This window comes from Halichoerus grypus, chromosome 11, assembly GCF_964656455.1.
Source record: "Halichoerus grypus chromosome 11, mHalGry1.hap1.1, whole genome shotgun sequence".
Classification (NCBI taxonomy): Eukaryota; Metazoa; Chordata; class Mammalia; order Carnivora; family Phocidae; genus Halichoerus; species Halichoerus grypus.
Window position 1 is genome coordinate 53,571,031 of NC_135722.1, and position 14,022 is coordinate 53,585,052.

Here is a 14,022-nt window from a genome sequence, read left to right on the forward strand (position 1 = left end):
TCAAGCCAATCTGATTTCTTCAGCAAAGCTACATAAAGCTGAGTTTCCAGTTGGAGACAGGAAATACAACTAGGCTTTCACAATGTTAATTGGGGGGAAGAAGATGAAGCTATAGAGATAGTACCCAAGGGAAGCAGGAAACTCCCAGAGGCCTAGGAGGAAGCCAGAAAGTACCTCCTGTGGAGTCTGGTCATTCACTGACAGGAGGCACTCTTGGGTGTGCAGTTGCTGGAAGTTCAGAACTTGCTGTGGTTTCTGGCGACATAAGTAGGGTCTCTAAAGCTGAAAGAACTCTTAAAAGCACCTAGAAAGAAGAAACTCTTTTCCAGCAGAAGCTGAGTTGGTGGGAAGAGCAACGGTGAGTTATGACTACCAGCAGAATCAAGAGAGTATCAGCATGGGCTTTGTTAGCTCAGCAAGTGGGGACGCAGACCTAAGAGTCAGAGATCTTGGTGGTTGTTACCTACCCTTGGGCTGGTGTGATGGGCCTGTATCTTTATCTCCCTACAGTGCCTTGCACAGAGTAGGTGCTCTGAGAATGTTTCAGAGCCAAGCCGAGTTAACAGTAATTTGCTGTTCATTCAAATATCTAATGTGCCAGGCAATGGAAATGAAGATTAGGATAACATGGTTCATGTCCCCACAGAATTTCCAATCTGGTGATGGTTAACTACAAGTTATAAGCAATTACAGAATACTAAGAGAAGGGGTAGGAGAGGAGAAGTACAGGGTACCATGAAAGTATATAGCAGCGGACCCCCATCTCTAGCCTTGGTGGATATCGTAAGGATACAGGGTAAATTCAATGAGGACAGGGCTATATATACCTTATTCATTGCTGTATCGCAGTACCTGCTATATGATGGGTCCCCCCTAAACATTTCATGAATGAATCAACAAAGGAATGAATGAATAAAGTGGTGTCTAAATTGGTAAGCCAAGTGGAGGATGGGAATAATATTTCATACAGAGATAAAGGCAGTATAAAGGCCTGGATAGATTAAGAAGGTGTAGCTGAAGCAAAGTCAAGGGAGCACAGAGAATCAAGATTCAAGGCTGAAGAGGTCAAAGGAAGTCAGGCCAAGGAGGGTCTTCTAAGGCCTATTAGGGAATTTGGATTTTTTTGTAAGAGAAATAAGAAACCAAGGAAAGTTATTAGGCAAGGAAGTGATATAGTCAGATGATAGAGCTACATGTCAGCTGTATGCTAGAGTCTTTACATATAATATCTCTTATTTTCAGAACAACCCTGCAAGGTATATATTATCCCCTATTCTATAGATGAGATTACGTGGCCTACCTAAAGTCAAATAACACATCTGGGATTGAAATCAAGGCCTGTCTGACTCCAAAGCCTGTGAATTCTTTCCACTAGATCCCACTGCCTCCCTACCGCTTGATGCTCTCGCTTTCATTTCTTGTGACAATGCCTTCAGCTGGTCCTTGGCTCCAAGAACACCGTCTTTAGCCAGGCATGTCAGTAGCTGGTTAGGACAGCCCAGAGCCTACAGACTACGCCACTGCTGCTGAATTTTTTGCTGTGTGTAATGGTGAGACCTTGTGGCTTCAGGTATGATTCTTCACCTGTCTGTGTTGCTTCCCTGCTAGCCTTTTCAATCATCTCTGCCCAATACAGATTTTAACACATTACACCATAACCACAGTAATACACAGCAGTCATTTGTGGAGCTTCTGTGAAAGTGCAGACACTAGCAGGAATTCACGTATATTATTTCTTTTCACCTTAATAACAATATTTTGAAGTAGCTATTATTAGCCTGATTTTGACATGAAGAAATTGAGGCTAAGAGAGGTTAAGTGACTTGCCCAAGATCACACAGTTAAAAAATGACAGAGGGTCATCCAGATACTAAATTCGCTCTTCTCCCACAAACAACTGTAAAATTGGATGCAACATATGAAATAATTGTTTTCAGATGTTGGACAACAGACAGAGTAGGAATATGATCCCCAATAGAAATAAAACAAATGTGATGTGCCTCATTATCACCCAGTTTGGAGGCATTTTCTAGATCCTGATGCAGGGATTTGCTAGGATGAGGAAACAAATCAGAGTTCAGGATTACTGAGGCAGCTGATATTTGCATGGCAGGGTTTCAGAGAGAATGAAGCTGGTATAGAAAAGGAGCTCCAGAAATATGCATAGTTATCCCCTACACATGGATAGGTAGATAATCCATAAGGCCAAGCAGAGAACAACTACTGAGCTAAACAACTACCACTGTATGTGGAAAACTGAGATATGTTTGAGTTATAACTAGCCAGAATGTGGGTATCTCATTGAGTACTCCAAGCATCCAGTAGAGCTCTCAGAAATTCCAAGCCTTAAGGGTAGGGCTAATCTAGCTCTAGAGTAAAGGCTACTCTAGGTGTACCCTAACAAGCTTTAAAACTGGCCTCAAAAGGATCGGGTTCATCCACAACTAAATTATCTGCCTGCCAGAGCAAAACGCAACACCCCATTAAGGAAGACAACAAAATCCACACCCAACAGTGTAGCATCCATAGTGTCCAGCACAAAATAAAATATTAATAGACGTACAAAGAAGCAGAAAAATGTGACTCATAATCAGAAAAATAATGTAGTAGAAACAGATCCATACGTGACATTAATATTTGGAATTAACAGACAATGAGCTTAAATTAATTATAAACATGTTCAAGTCTTTAAAGAAAAGTATAAACATAATGAGGAAAAATAAGGAATCTCAACAGGGAACAAAAATTATCAAAAAAGAATCAAATAGAAATTATAGAATTGAAAAATAATTTTTGAAAAATTCACTGCTTGGGGCACCTGGGTGGCTCAGTCAGTTAAGCCTCTGACTCTCGATTTCAGCTCAGGTCATGATCTCAGAGTCCTGGGATGGACCCCCAAGCTGGGCTCCCCACTCAGGGAATCTGCTTGTCTCCCTCTCCCTCTGCCCATCCCCACACTCGCTCTCTCTCTCTCAAATCTTTTTTTTTTTTTTAATTCACTGCTTGATCTGCAATCACAATCACAATCCCAGCAAGTTATTTTGTGAACATGGACAAACCAATTCTAAATTCTGAAGTCTGCATGGAGAGTTAGAAGATCTCCAGAATAGCTGACACAATATTGAAGGAGAACAAAGTTCAGAGTCACTACCTGACTTGAAGACTTACTATAAAGCTATAGTAATCAAGACAGTGTGATGTTGGTGAAAGAATAGACAGATCAATGGAACAGCATAGAGAGCCTCAAAGTAGACCCATATAAATATAGTCAATTGATCATTGACAGAGGAACACATGCAGTACAATGGAGCAGAAATAGTCTTTTCAATAAATGGTGATGGAACAACTGGACATTCACATGGGAGAAAATCTAGACACAGACCTTCTACCCTTCACAAAAAATTAACTCAAGATAGATCATAGACCTAAATATGAAACACAAAACTATAAAACTCCTAGAAGATAACATAGGAGAAAACCTAGATGACCTTGGGTATGGTAATTACTTTTTAACATCAAAACATCAAAAACAATCAATGAAAGAAAGAATTGGTAAGATAGACTTCATTAAGATTGAAAGCTTTTGCTCTGTGAAAGATACTTAGGAGAATGAGAAAAGTCACAGACTCAGAGAAAATATTTGCAACAGATAAATCTGATATAAGACTATTATTCAAAATATATGAAGAACTCTTAAAACTCACCAAGGAAACAACCGAATTTTTAAAAATGGGAAAAATACTTAAACAGATATCTCACCAAAGAAGATAATACACATGACAAATAAACATTTGAAAAGATGTTCTACATCATTCGTCATTAGGAATTATAGATTAAAATAACAATGAGATACCACTATACACATATTAGAAAGGCCAAAATCCGAAACACTGACAACACCAAATGCTGACAAGGATGTGGAGCATTAGGAACTTTCATTCATTGCTGGTGGGAATGCACAATGGTACAGTCAGTTTGGAAAATAAGCAGTTTCTTACAAAACTAAACAGTCTTACCATATGATCCAGCAATTGCGCTTTTTTTTTTTTAAGATTTTATTTATTTGACACAGAGAGAGAAGCACAAGTAGGTAGAGAGGCAGGCAGAGGGAGAGAGAGAAGCAGACTCTCCGCTGAGCAGGGAGCCCAACGTGGGACTCAATCCCAGGACCCCGGGATCATGACCTCAGCCTAAGGCAGACGCTCAACTGACTGAGCCACTCAGGCGCCTGCAGTTGTGCTCTTTGATACTTACCCAAATGAGGTGAAAACTTATGTTCACACAAAAATCTTATGTCTACACAAAAACCTGTTCCTGGATGTTTAGGGCAGCTTTATTCACACATAAATTAAAAACTAGCAGAACTGAAAAAAGAAGTAGAAAGATCCACAATTTAGATGGACATAGAATGATGGAGGCAGGATTTCTGGAATGACAGAGTAAGGAGCTCAAAAAATCCTCTTTAAAAAATACCAAAAATCAAAAACCCAAAACATTAAAACTGTACAAAATTGTCAAAAACAAAAGTGACCAAAGGCTTACAACAAATTGAGAAACATTTATTCATGAAAAACTGCTGACCCTTTGGTAAGAACAGTGGCAGTCCCTGACGTCTTAGCCTGTGGCTGCTCCTACCCTTTTCCCCCACACTACCACCCTAGCTCGGCTGCCACAGGAATTGTTCTACATAGAGAGGCAAGTCATGGAAAACTACATCTTTGCTTTGGGAAGGTGCTCACTTGATTTGAAAAACCCCATGCCCAGGGGCATTGAAAGAAACAGTAGCAATCTCAGTGACAAAACAAAACAAACAAGGAAGGCCAACAACTCAGCTAGCTCGAGGTTCTTGAGGTTGAGGTCCTGGTTGGGGCAAGCAAGAGGACAGAAATTTTGTAGGGTTATACAAGGAATGATACAGTCATAGTGGGTCTTGGTAAGTTCCCACATATTTCTGACAAAGCACATACATGAGCAGGAGAGCAGAGTGCTCTGGCTAGCCACATTCCTGGTAGAACTTGAGGCCACGCAGACAGGTGGAGGAATGCAGTAGTGCCCAACAGAAAGTAAGAGCTGTCGCAGACTTGTAAACTGCCTGATTTTTGAATGTACTCTCTAACACACACATTAGATTTATCACAGAGCCACTGAAGAAGGTGTTAAGTCTTATGGGCTCAATGTATTTGAGCACATCCTCTGACCAATCGTTGGCTGACTACTTAGCAATGCAGATACAGAGGCAAGGAAGCAAGATGTAAACATAAAGACAGGAATTAAAGAAAAATAAATAAACAAGAAGGACCAGTGACTGCACATTACAGGTTCCACAGATCTAGTCCAGGCAAGTTACTAAGCAACCAACAGCCTGTAGGGAGAAAATATCCGACTTCAGAATTGCTAGAACATATCTAACAAAACCAAAAAATGAGATATGCAAAGAAATGGGAAACTATGACCCATATTTGGGGAAAAAAGCACTCAAAACAATAATATGCAAGACTTAAAAGACCTTAACCAATTTGACTTGATTGACGTTTGCAAAACAGGACACTCAATAACTGCAGAACGTTTGTGCTTTTTAAGTACACATGGAAGATAACCATTTGTATTTTTATAAAATTTAATACCTATTCTTTTCTTAAGTTTCTTTATTTAAGTATTCTTATACCCAATGTGGGGCTCAAACTCACAGGCCCAAGATCAAGAGCTGAGTCACCAGGCACCCCTTAACACCTATTCTTGATAAAAAGAAAAAAAAAAACAACTTTCCCAAAACTAGAAATAGAACAAAACATCTTCAGTCTGTAAAGCTGGATCTATAAAAATTCTATGGCTAAATGATACTTTATAGTGAAATATTGAACACTTTCCCACTAAGTTTAGGAGTAAGGCAATGATATCTGCTATCATCAATTCACTCAATATTATATTCTTGGAGGTTCTAGCCAATGTAATAAGATAAGTAACTAAAAGACATTCAAATAAAAAAAGAAGTAAATTTTTATTTTCAAAGAGCATGATCAAATAAATAGAAAAATTTAAGAAATCTACTCCAAAAAAAACACCTGACTTGAGGCAATATATAAATTTAGTAAAGTGACAGAATATCAGGTCAGCATATAAGGATCAATTGTATTTACATATACTAGCAATAAACAATTGGAAAATTTTTAAAAATTAATACTATCTATAATAACATTGAAAACAGGGCGCCTGGGTAGCTCATTCATTAAGCATCTGCCTTCAGCTCAGGTCGTGGTCCCACGGTCCTGGGATCGAGCCCCACATGGGGCTCCCTGCTCATGGGAGGCCTGCTTCTCCCTCTCCCACTCCCCCTGCTTGTGTTCCCTCTCTTGCTGTCTCTCTCTGTCAAATAAATAAAATCTTTAAAAAAAAACAACATTGAAAACATAAATATAACAGACTATGTGCAGGACCTCTACACTAAAAACTACAAAATACTGAAGAGAGAAATTAAAGAAACTCAAAATTAATGGAAAAATATACCATGCTCATGGGTTGGGGGAACACAGTATTGTTAACTTGTCAGTTTTCCTCAAATTGATCAATAGATTCAAAGCAATACCAAGTTTCTAGTCATACTTTTTTTTAGAAACTGACAAGTTGGTTCTAAAATTTATATGGAAATATAAAAGATCTAGAATAAGCAGTCTTGAAATAAAACAGAGGTGAAGAATTTACCTGATTTCTAGGCTTACAAAAATGCTACAGTAATTAAGACATTGTGGTACAGGCACAAGATGGGAAAGACAGGTCAGTGGGACAGAATGGTAAGTCTAGAAATAGTGTTTAACTGATTTTATCCAAAAAGCAAAAACAATTTAACGTGGAAAGAAAAGTGTGTTCAACACACAGTGCTAAAAAGAATTGGCTATGAAAATTTTTTCTGGAAGATTATTTTCATGATCTTTGGATAGGCAAAGATTTCTTAGAACCCAGGAGGCAATAATCATAAAAGAAAAATCAATAAAACGGAATTCACCAAAACTTAAAGTTTAAAGCTTCTGTGTCTCAGAAGACACCATTAAGAAAATGAGTGGGAAAGTAAATATTCTTTATCTATGTCTGTATGTTTGGCAAAGGACTTCTATCTAGAATATGTACATAACACCTACAGCTCAATAGTAAGAAGACCCAATTAAAATGCAATTTTAAAAAATGGGCAAAAGATATGAACATATGTTTAATATCATTATTCATCAGCAAAATGTAAATTAAAATATTGAGATGTCACAACATGCCCACTAGAATGGCTAAAATCAAAAAGACTGGTCACATCTAATGTGGTAAGGATAGTGGAGTAAGCAAAATACATTGCTGGTGGGAGTGTAAAGTGTAGTGATGCAACCACTTTGAAAATTAATCTGGAATTTTCTCATGAAGTTAACATGCATCTACCAAATGACCCAGCAATTCCACTTGTAAATATTTACCCAAGAAAATGAAAACACATGTCCATAGAAAGATTTATACACTAATGTCCATGGCAGCTTTATTTCAAAACTGGAAACAACCCAGATATCAACAGGTAATGGATAAACAAATTGATATCCATATAATAGAATACAATTCAGCAATAAAAAGGAATGAACTCTACCAAACATTTAAGGAAGATTTAATACTAATTCTTCACAAACTCTTTCAAAAATTAGGAGAAAACACTTCTCAACTCATTCTGTGAGGTCATTGTTACTCTGACACTAGAAACCAGACAGACATCACAAGAAAACTACAAATATCTCTCACGAATACAGATGCAAAATTCCTCAACAAAATACTACCAAACTGAATCCAGCAACATATAAAAAGGATTATTCACTCTGACCAAGCGAGAATGTAAGATTCGTTTAACATCTGAAAATCAGTTAATGTAACATACCTTATCGATAAGAGACATAAACCACATGATCATCTCACAGAGTCAGAAAAAGCATTTGACAAAGTCCAACACTGTTTCTTGATTTAAAAAACTAAAAAAAGAATAGAAGGGAACTTCCTCAACTTGATAAAAGGTATCTATGAAAACCCGCAGCTAACATCACACTTAATGGTGAAAGACTGAAAGCTTTTCCTATACAAGGATGTCTTACTCTCACCACTCTGCTTAACATTGTGCTGGAAGTTCTAGCTAAGGCAATTAGGCAAGAAAAAGCAATAAAAGAGACGCAAGGAAAGGAAGAAGTAAAATAAGCTTTATATTCATGTAACATGATCTCCTATGTAGAAAATCCTAAGGAATCCACTAAAAAACCTAATAAATAATAATAATAAATAATAATAAAATAGACCTAATAAACAAGTTCAGCAAGATTTCAGGATAAAGATCGATATACAAAAACCAATTCTATTCCACAGATTGGCAATGAACAATCTAAAAAGGAAATTAGGGGTGCCTGGGTGGCTCAGTTGGTTAAGTGTCTGCCTTCAGATCAGGTCATGATCCCAGGGTTCTGGGATCAAGCCCCACATTGTGCTCCCGGCTCAGCAGGGAATCTGCTTCTCCCTCTGCCCCTCCACCATGCTTATTCTCTTGCTCTCTCTCTCTCAAATAAATAAAATCTTTAAAAAAAAAAGAAATTAGAAAATTTCATTTGGAATAGTATCACAAAGAACAGGAATAAATTTAACAAAAGACACGCAGAACTTATATTCTGAAACCCACAAGATATTGTTGAAAGAAAGAAGACCTAAATAAATAGATGTTCCATGTTCATGAATCAAAAAACTTAATATTGTTAAGATGGCAATACTCCCTACATTGATCTACAGATTTAATGCAATCTCTATCAAAATCCAAGCTGGCGGGGCGCCTGGGTGGCTCAGTCAGTCAAGCATCTGCCTTTAGCTCAGGTCATGATCCCGGGGTGCTGGGATTGAGCCCCATGTTGGGCTCCCTGATTGGTGGGGAGTCTGCTTCTCCCTCTCCCTCTGCTGCTCCCCCTGCTTGTGTGCTCTCTTTAAAAAAAAAGTCTTTAAAAAAATTTATAAAAAAAAAAAATCCAAGCTGGCTTTTTTTTTTTTTTTTTAAACTACAAAGAGGGGCACCTGAGTGACTCAGTTGGTTGAGTGTCCAGCTCTTGATTTCAGCTCAGGTCATGATCTCAGGGTTGTGGGATCCAGCCCCGTGTCGAGCTCCATGCTCACCAGGGAGTCTGCTTGAGATTCTTTCTCTCCCTCTGCCCCTCCCCCACCCCCACGTGCATGTGCTGTCTCTCTCTCTCTCTCTCAAATTAAATCTTTTAAAAAAACTTACTACAAAGATAGAGTAATCAGGACAGTCTGATACTGGCATAAGGACAGACATATAGATCAGTGGAACAGAATTGATAGTCCAGAACTAAACCCTTATATTTATGGTCAATTGATGTTTGCAAGGGTGCCAAGACAATTCATGGGAAAAGAATAATCTTTTCCACAAATGGTGTTGGAACAACTAGATATCCACATGCAAAGGAATGAAGGTAGGCCTCTTTCTTACATTGTACATAAAAATTAACTCAACAGGGGCTAGAGGTAGGGGGAAAGGGGAATTCTTTAGTGAGTATAGAGTTTCAGTTTCACAAGATGAAAAGTTCTGGAGATTGGTTGCACAACATGAATGTACTTAACACTACTGAACGGTACACTTTAAAATGGTTAGGATGGTACATTTTATGTTACAGATATTTTACCACAATCAAAAAAAAATTTTTTAATAAAAATGTTTAACTCAAAATGGACCATAGACCTAAATGTAATAACTAAAGCTATAAAACTCTTTAAAAGAAGACAGGGGTAAATCTTTGTGATCGTGGATTAGACCAGGCCTTCTTAAACACCAAAAGCATAAGTGACAAAAGGAAAGGTAGGTAAATTGGACTTTAAAGGACACCCTCAGGAAATGAAAAGACCTCCTACCAAATGGGAGAAAATATTTGCAAATTGTTTATGTGATTGATAAGGGAATCGTATCCAGACAACATAAAGAACTTTTACAACTCAACAGTAAAAAGACAATAATCCAACTGAAAAACAGGCGGAGGATCGGAACAGACATTTCTCCAGAGAAAATGTACAAATGTCCAAAAAAAAATATGAAAAAATGTTCAGCATCATTAGTCATTAGAGAAATTCAAATGAAAATTACAATGAGAAACCACTTTATGCCCACTGGAATGGCTATAATAAAGAAGATCGACAATACCATGTGTCAGTGAGGACATGGATAAATTGGAACCCTCATACCTTGCTGGTGGGAATGTAAAACGGCGCAACCATTTTGGAAGCCTGTTTGGCAGTTTATAGTTACCATATGATCCAGAAATTCTACTCCTAGGTATATACCCCAAGGAAATAAAGCATACATCCACATAAAAACGTGTACACAAATTTTAATAGCAGCATTATTCATAACAGCCAAAAAGTAGAAACAACTCAAGTATCCGTCAACTGATGAACAGTTAAATAAAAGTGGTATATCTGTACAATGGAATATTATTCAGCAATAAAAAGGACAAAGTATTGATATATGCTACGACATGGATGAACCCAATAAACATTATACTAAGGGATAGAAGCCAGACACACAAGACTAAGTATAATGTAACAATGAGATGCAGAATAGACTATAAAGTTTAGCATATATTAGTACTTCCTGGATGCATGAATGAATTGATAATTAAGTAAAATATCCATGCCAATTGGATTTAGAAGGTGAAAGAGACATGAAACTACGGTAAAGCTGAGTTTTCTAAGCTGGGTGAGTGAGGGGCAGGTGGGAACATTAAAGAGACCGGAAGAGGCAGGGTAGGATCTGAAACTCAGGTCCCAGAGGAGAGCACAGATGTGAGAGTCCTTGACTTGGAGGTGACAGGTTGGGGGAGGTGAGTAATGGTTAATTTCACAAGGGAAGAAGTTCAGAAATAAGAGCAGGGTGGGGACAGCTAAGCCCTTTGCCCTTGTTTCTGGAAGAGGGTGTCTGAGACCCTGGGCATTCAAGTGGCATGAGGGATATGTGGTGCTGGGGAAAGAATCGAAGACTTGAGTCAGAGGACCCAGGTTCTTTGCTTTAGCTCCATCTTGCTGTGTGACCTCGGGCAGCTGATCTTCCTGTCTGAGGCTCTTTCTTCACCTGTAATCAGGGATAATAATCCCAGCCCTCTTTCCCAAAACTGTTGCATGGACCAAAAGGGAGAATGCATAAGAAAGTGCTTTGTAAACCGTAAAAGCCTCATCAAGTATAACGGGTTATTATTATTGCAGTGGGAGATGCAGAAGGCCAATAAAATGGATTTGGTTGCAGCAAGTACAGGGGTTACTTTCTGTTTCTTAAAAAAAGAAAAACCAGCAGCAGCAAGTACTGCCAGGTGCACAACGTAGTTTTTCCAACTTTGAGAAGCAAATAACAGAGAGGGGCCAACTGGCTCATCCCAGGAGGCCTGTCTTCACCAATTGAATCAGAAATCACGGCTCAGGGAATAGTTGCAGGCAAGGGCCCAGGACAGCAGGCCCTGTCCTGGGGGCGGTACCCAGGGGCTGTGGGGCCAACAAAGGTTGTCCACATGGCCCGAGACCTGGGCCCTGGGCCCCAGCAGCTTGGAGCTTCCTTCAGTCCCCGCCCAACCAGATGTACTCCTTAGAGTCCCAGGTGACCCATGAAGGGTGCTGCCAGCCCCCAGGCCACATTCAGAAGCATCACCTCAGGGTTAGGCAGAGAAGTGACCATGGCTTCACCACAAAATAGGCCAGGCTGAGTTTCTATGGCTCCCCAGGTGGCCAGCCTCATTAGAGCTCAGGGCCGCACTGGGCCTGCCAGAACTGCGGGCCAAGTCCAGCGCAGGAGGCGTGGAGAGGCTGCTTCCAGTTCTTTTCAGGCCCAGAGACACGTTCCCCCAATGCCTGGCTAGAGGTGAGCTCCCGAGGTTTGTGTGCCAGCCTAGAGACAGTCCTCTCAAATAGTACCTTTAAGGCAGCCACGCTTTTCTCAGATTTTCTTGGCCAAGGCTAGAGAAGACATTAATGACCATCTAGTCCAGCCTGCCTGCCCCCGTTTTCAGTTGAAGAACCTGAGGCCCAGAGAGGCAGGAACTTGCTGAAAGGTCAGATCAGGGGAGCTTCTCTGAGGCCGAACAACAGTGCTGAGAACAGAAATTGAGTCTCTGGCCTCTCAGCTGTCTTCCTCCCCACCTCCTCTCCTTCTTTTCCCATTACTCGTATTTTCCAGTCTCTTCTCCTTGGGAGCACTGCCCTCTCACCTCTCTGAACTTCCTGGCCAGCCCTGCCGGCCTGAGTTCTCCACCTGAGGCTAAGATTCTGCTTCCCCGCCTCTGCTCTGCACTGGCCAGCTCGAAGAGCTCACCGGCTGCTCAGAGATGCTCCCTGGGCAGTGGAGCTGGGGCATGAGGGCCGGGGGAGGGGGCAAGGTGAGGTCAGGAGCTGCAAAAGCAGGTCCAGTTCAGCTACTAATGGTTATGTGCGGGCACTGAGACCCTGTTTTGGAGCTTCTCGTATCCCTCCTTTGGCCACCTTTGTTCTTCCCCTCAGCAAACACTCTTCAGTCCCTGAAACCTTGCTGAGGATTTGAACTCAGGGCCTTGCTTGTGCAAGGCCTCAGGGCACAGATACTACTTACCAACTCGGCCCTGCACTCAGGTGCTCCCAGTCTGGTGGAGGTGGCACCAGAATGGGCATTTGCCCCCAGGGTGATCAGCATAGGATATGAGGGCAGCACGGAGGACTCTAGAAGCCCAGGAGATGCCCCCTCTACCCCAAGCCTGGGCAGTCAGAGAAGGCCTCGAGCTCCAGTGCAGCTCAAGGAGACATTTCCTAGGCAAGAAGGTGGGGAAAGGCATCCCGGGAAGCCCACACTAAGCTGAGAGGATAAGCGGCATGACAGGATCAGGGAATGGTGCTGGATTTCATGTGGCTTAAAACCTAGGCTGGGCAGGGGTGAGTGTGGGTGAGGCTGGGGATTGGCAGGGGCCATATGTGAAGGGTGCTGAAGGCAGGTCCAATGTGTATTTTCCAACACCACCAAGCCATTAAGTCAGTTCTGATGCTGCCCACCTGGAGATAGTATCAGATGCCATGGGTTAGGGGGCCGTCCTACAAGCCGGCCCCCACCTGTGCTTCTGACCAATTGGTTATAAATTGGAGGTTCCCACAACCTCTTCCTCGGGTTCAATTATTTGGTAGAGCAGCTCACAGAACTCAGAGGAACATTTACTTCTGTTTACCAGTTTATTATAAAGGATAGTATAAAGAATATAGACGAATAGCTGGATAAAGAGGTACAAAAGGCAGTATCAGGTCCATCCTTCCCTTTCCCCTTTAGTCCTGGGCGTCCTGGAGAGGCGCTGGGGCAGACCCAGCGAGCCCACATTCTTTGTGGAGTGCGGGGCCTGGTATTTCTTTTCCTTACTGCACCTTAGCATGTCATCCTTGGGCAGGGGCCATGCTAATCTCTGTATTGTTCCAACCTTAGTATATGTGCTGCCGAAGCGATCACTCCTGACTGAACCTTAGGCTTCCCCTTCAGCAACAGGAAAGATGAAACCCAATCATCTCTCAGGAGCTTTCACCCCTAGATGAATCAGGATCAACTATGGAACTTTGTATATGACGAACACGTGGGCTCCATCCCAAGCTTATTAAATCATCCTTTCATTCCACAAATATTTTTGTGCATACGCCACGCGCTGGACACAGTTCTAGGCAGTCGGCATACAGCGAGGGGCAAAGCCTCTGGCCCGCCTTCATGGCATTTACACTCAGAGTCTCGGGAGACGGGCCCAGACATCTGTATTTAGAAAAGCTCCACTAGCAATTCCAAAGCCCAGTGTTATGGGCTGAATTGTGTCCCCCTCAAAATTCGTATGTTGAAGTCCTACCCCTCAGTACCTCAGAATGTGATTGTATTTGGAGATAGAGTCTTTAAAGAGGTGATTGAGTTAAATGAAGTCACAGGGTAGGCCTAATCCAATATGACTGGTGGTCTTCTATGAGGAGATTAGGACACAGACAGAG

The 14,022-nt window shown here is 41.1% G+C and overlaps 1 non-coding gene across 1 annotated transcript; it reads right to left on the reverse strand.

Annotated features, from left to right (window-relative positions):
* Positions 1–13,400: 13,400 nt before the first annotated feature.
* Positions 13,401–13,504, reverse strand: LOC118535702 (U6 spliceosomal RNA). The gene has a single exon (XR_004917310.1). It is a non-coding gene; the product is annotated as a U6 spliceosomal RNA (small nuclear RNA).
* Between the last annotated feature and the right edge of the window lie 518 nt (positions 13,505–14,022).